The sequence below is a fragment of the Talpa occidentalis genome, unplaced genomic scaffold (assembly GCF_014898055.3).
Source record: "Talpa occidentalis isolate TD23 unplaced genomic scaffold, MPIMG_talOcc4v2.1 talOcc4.304, whole genome shotgun sequence".
Lineage (NCBI taxonomy): Eukaryota > Metazoa > Chordata > Mammalia > Eulipotyphla > Talpidae > Talpa > Talpa occidentalis.
Window position 1 is genome coordinate 30,790 of NW_023603230.1, and position 5,422 is coordinate 36,211.

At 41.8% G+C, this 5,422-nt stretch overlaps 1 long non-coding RNA gene across 1 annotated transcript; it reads left to right on the forward strand.

Annotated features, from left to right (window-relative positions):
• The first annotated feature begins 2,535 nt into the window (after nt 1–2,535).
• On the forward strand, nt 2,536–4,474 carry LOC119256530 (uncharacterized). Its single transcript, XR_005127818.2, has 3 exons — nt 2,536–2,667; nt 3,107–3,177; nt 4,333–4,474. It is a non-coding gene; the product is annotated as an uncharacterized LOC119256530 (long non-coding RNA).
• The last annotated feature ends 948 nt before the right edge of the window (nt 4,475–5,422 follow it).

Sequence of the window (5,422 nt, forward strand, 5' to 3'; positions counted from 1 at the left end):
GTATTGAACTCAGAGTAGATCAAACCCTCAGAAAATGTTTATTTAAATACCATGTTTTGGTTTTAGAGAGAATTTTTTAATAATATAATTTATCTTATATCTTTGATTATGACGCCAGTAATATGTGTCTGCTTATATTCCCTGTGGTTATCAAGAAACAAACAGACATATCACTCGTTATTGAACTTGTCTCTGGAATCAACTTTCTCTTTTTTTTGTCTTAATACATCTGAACAAATGAGCACAGTGTTTCTACCACTCAGGACCTTCCGTTGTCTTAACCCTTGGGATTCCGATGCCAGACTCCTCTCTTTAGTGATCTCTGAATTTAATACACACCTCCTCACACCGAAATGGAGTCGTCTTTCCATAGTGACCATCACTGTTTACAACTCCCCTGAAATATTCTTAGATATGTTCTCTGATACCCATAATAGTTTGTTTCTTCTTCTGCCTCCAATCTGGTCTGCTGTCTATCACTGTAGATGTTATTTTTTGAATTTTATGGAAATGCAATCTTACATACTTTTCAGTCTGACTTCTTTCACCATAACATTTTTTATACAGCTGATCTGTTCATGAATTCTTTTGTATATCACAAAATGTCTATTTTGTATTTTTTTGGAAGATTTTTTCGCTTAGTATAGAATTGTACATTGAGGTTTTTTCTTTTTCTTTTTTTTAAGATTTATTCATTTGTTTATACAAGCACTGGGTACAGTCAGAAGTGCGGGAGGGTGAGAGAATTCACCAGAGCCAGAGCGGGGAACAGAGCAGGCAGAAGGACCGAAGTACACTGATGAGGGGAGCAGCGGGCGGCAGGAGAGGTCTGCGCGCCATGTGGGACCTTCCTCTGGAGGCCAGGGAGGAGCCAGGGATCAAACTGGCGCTGCAGAGGCTGTGGGCAGCTTCGCAGCCCAGCGCTCAACCGCTGCACCACCGGGGAGGCCCCTGAGGTTTTTTCTTTATTAAAGATGTTACTTTACTGTCTTGTGGCTTTCACTATTTCCAATAGAAGTCTGCTCGCTTATTTTTTGTTCCTTTCTGTGTAATTTCTTTGACTGCCTTTAAGATTTTTTTCATATCAGGGCCTCTGTGGTGGTACAGGGGTTAAAGTCTCAGCACTGTCAGTCTATTGCCAGCCACTGTGGCCTGGGTTTGATCCCCCAGCCAGGGAGCTGACCCCCATGGTGCTGCAGACTTTTCCCATCTTGCCCGCTCCTCCCCTTAGCAATGTGTCTCAGTCTGTCCGCCTGTTCTGCTCCCCACTCTGACTCCAGTGGGTCCTCTTAATCTGCGCACCTCTGGCCTGCACCCCAGTTCTTCAGACTGGGAGTTTTTCCCTCCCCTGAGAATGGGGAGAGGGGGAAATTCACTACAATTAGAATGTATGGTACAGAATTTCATGTAAATAAGGTGTGCCAGCAGTGTGATAATGTAAAATGTATTTTTTTAAAGATTTATTTATTTATTTATACAAGCACTGGATACAGTCAGAAGCATGGGAGGGTGAGATAATTCACCAGAGCTAGAACAGGGAACAGAACAGGCAGACTGGCGAAGTACACTGCTGAGGGAAGCAGGGTCTGTGGAGAGGTCTGCGCGCCATGTGGGACCCTCGCCCGGCGGCCAGGGGTCGAATCGGCGCTGCAGAGGCTGCAGGCAGCTTTGCAACCCAGCGCTCAACCGCTGCGCCACCGGGGAGGCCCCTAAAATGTATTTAAACAAAAAGGACGAATGCACAAACTTACTACTGCTTACATCACTGCAGCTTCTTTTACTGATTTCAAAACAAAACAAAGGCCTCCCTGGTGGCCTAGGGGTTAAGTCTCAGTGCTATCACCACTACAACCCGAGTTCAATCAACCCGAGTTCAATCTCAGGCCCAGGAGGTGACCCACCCCAGGCGCAGCAGACCTGTTCTTTCTTGCCTGCTGCTCCCCTCAGCAGTGGATTTCAGTAGATCTACCTGTTCTGCTCTCCACTGTGTCTCTGGTGAATCCTCTCACCCTCCACGCCTGTGGCCTACATCCCAGTTCACACACAGACACACACACACACACACGTGCCTGAAAGAAAAAAAAACTAGTCTGGCACTTGCTAGGCAATAAACCATGTCTGAGATTATTAGATATTTGTATTTTGTATTTACTTCTTTCATCTTTTAAAAGAATTTATGCTTTTATTGTATGCTTCTTATAGGTCCATATTACACTTGCACATAATGAGTGTTCATAAATACTTAGCTTGGATATGTGAAGACTGTGTATGCTACTTGGCTGGGCAGTGCAATAGGTTTCTGCCCTTTCAGTTTAATTTTTGTAGTCATGTACTATCACAGACCAATGTTAAATGTCCTGGTCACACCTACTGTAGAGAAAGTGTATAGTATCGGTAGAAATTTATACTGCAGTATGATTAACTTCTTTGAGAAGGGAAGCAAGAACAGTTATGTCATTTTTTTCTCCATATTTCTTTCGTTTATTTGAAATATTTCATTATTGGAGGCAACTGACTAGAAATTTTGTATTTTCAGACCTGCTTTCAAATATCATCATGTATGCACCTTTAGTTCTTCAAAGTTGTTCTTCTAAAGTCACAGAAGCTTTTGATTATTTGTGCTTTCTGCCCCTTCAAACTGTGCAAGGGCTACTGAAGGCAGTGCAGGTAAATTTTCTGACTCCTATGGTGCTTGCCAAACTGAGGTTGAACTGAAAGTGGAAATCTGATGTCTAAGAAATCCTGTTTCCCTTAATTGAAAACACAAAACTTGAAATTAAAAGAGTTTAGCATTGAGCTCAACTGTTTTGCAAGTTTACTTTCTCTTTATGGCATTACTCTCTTTTGACTTATTTTCATTAGTGAAGTAATTGAAATGCTCTTAGAAAATTACTGAGAACAATAAATGTAAAGTCATTCACAACAAATTTCAGTTTAGTATTTCAGATTATACTATGTCATTAGTTAAGTGTAGTAAACATTGAAACATATATATAAAACAAAATCAAAGTTCCTTGTATAAGCCAGATGGTAGTGGCATGGGATAGAAGTGAGCAAAGGCCAATAAATTTGTTCTGGTTTTACCTACTGATTCTTCCTCTTTTAGCCCCTTCTCAAAGTCAGCATATCAGTGAGAGACTCCCTGATACTTGTCCTTCGGAAAGCTATGTTTGCCAGGTAAGCAGCATCCCATGATAATGTGGGGGTGATGCCTTCCGGTGTTGATTAAGTCCTCTGCCATCTCCTAGTATCACAGCTGTTCACAGCGGTCACTCAGAGGCCTAACCTGAGAGGAAGAAGCCAGTGTGCCCAGTGTTGTATGTGCTTCATCTCATGCAGTCTCCAAGCAGGTTTAGGAACCATGAGTGACTATAGTTCCCTTGTTACAGGAGACTAAGTGGTTTTCCAAGGGTCAAACAGGTGGTGGCGGCGCTAGGATTTGAGTGTGCCATCTCAGGTATTCTGCGGTGTACTCTAGAGTATCCTTCAAGCTATGTTCCATTGCCAAGTACTTTGAAATGAGAACTGTAAACAGTTCTGAAGAGGAAAACCCCTTAAACTTTAGTGAATTTCAAAATCATGGTCCAGTGATTATAGATAAAAGAAATTGTCAAGGTATCGTGGAGGGGTTTTTTTGGCTCAGCCAGTACTTCTAAATCTCTCTTCCCTTATTTCTTAGATATAAGCTAGAGATGATAAACCATCTAAGAAAACACTAAGACAAGTCACACGTGGGAAGCTTTTGTTTGTATAAGATACCCAGTTGGTGTCTGGCCATACTGTAATGTGCTCATGGCTCTCCAGAGGAGCCAGAATTAATGAACTTTTGTTAATCTCTTCCCAGGCATGTCTGATAGGCCAGGGTGTATACTGCAGCCTTTAGAACATGAATTAGTCATGCCTCAGTAAACTTGGTGTATCCTTTTTCTGGATGGAAGGTTTATAAGGCGACATTATAGGAAGAAGGGGCGTGCTCCTTCAGACAAGAAATCCTGTCTATTCAACCCTTCACGTTTGCACTACTAGCCCATCATGCTGCCTCTCAGCACTCTGTTCTCATGCCCCACATTCACCTGTCAGCAGGTAGAATAAAGCAGTGGCGTGAGTTACAGAGATAATAGCTCAGCTGAATCTCTGTGCTGCTAATCGCTGTGAGCAGCTGATGCCTTATTTCATGAAATAAGGTATACATAAGTTCACCTTGTTTTGCTCTGTATTTCCTTGTTTACACTTATTTCCCCTCTGTGGGACTAACTGGATTTTCTGACCAGAGCCTATACCTGTGAGGTTAGTCCTGTTTGTTAACTTTTTCATGGTCTGTTCCTGAGCTAGCCAGCTTGATGCCAGGAAGTCTGCAGTTGCTGGGTTTTTGCTACTCCTGAAGAACTTCAAAGTCCTAGGCAGCTTGTCGTCCTCGCAGTGCAGTCAGTCTATCGGGGTCAGCCAGGTGAGTGTGGCTCATATCAGCTGCTGTGTGCACCATGCGGCGGCGTGTGTCATGTGCAAGCTGATCGCCTCTCCTTGGTGGGTGTACGAATGACCCTGAAATGGAGTCTGATGATGACAATACCAGCTGCCACTCACTAGCGGCAGATTTGCTGTCTGCTGACATGTGCTGCTTGCTAGTGTGGCCACCACTGCCTCACTGGGGCTGTCGAACTGAACACAGGACCAAAACAGGTGGTCGTGAGCTGTGCTGTGTGTATGAAACACAAGAAAGTAAAATACTTTATTAATCTTTTATTTTGATTACATGTTGAGATAATAATTTGGCTATGTTGGTTTAAATAAAATATTGAAATGTCACCGTTTCTTTTTCCTTTTTCTAACTTGGCTATTAGAAAATATTAATTGCACGTGTGGTTTGTGTTACGTCTCGTGGGCACCACTGCTCGTCATGCTAAATGCTTTTACGTGCATTACCAGTTGCTCTTCACAGGACTCCTGAGCAAGATACAGACTGTTATCCCCACTTTGAATATTTTATTTACTTTGCATACGAACATCTATTAAACTCTGCAATCTGAGAAAGCAAGACTTTTTATAAGAATATGCTTATCTTTCAGGCAGTACTGTCTTCAAGATTATTAATATTGAATAGATGCCTGTAAGCTGTGTACTGTACAGTTGTGAGTGAGACATTTATAGAGCAGTTGCAGTAGGAATCCTTTTTTTATTGGTATGGTATAACTATAAAACTTGTCTATAAACTATTGCATAGGTTAAATATTAGGAACACTAGGTATCATTTATGTATTATTATCTTGATTTTAAGAATAAGGATTCAGAAAAGTTAAATAATTGGCCCCAGGCAATATAACCAATAAAGGGAAGAACTGGGATTTGACCTCAGTCATTATTAACAGCCTCACTAAGTGCCTGCAATGAGGATTAGCAGTTCTTCAATTTCCTAAATTTAAAT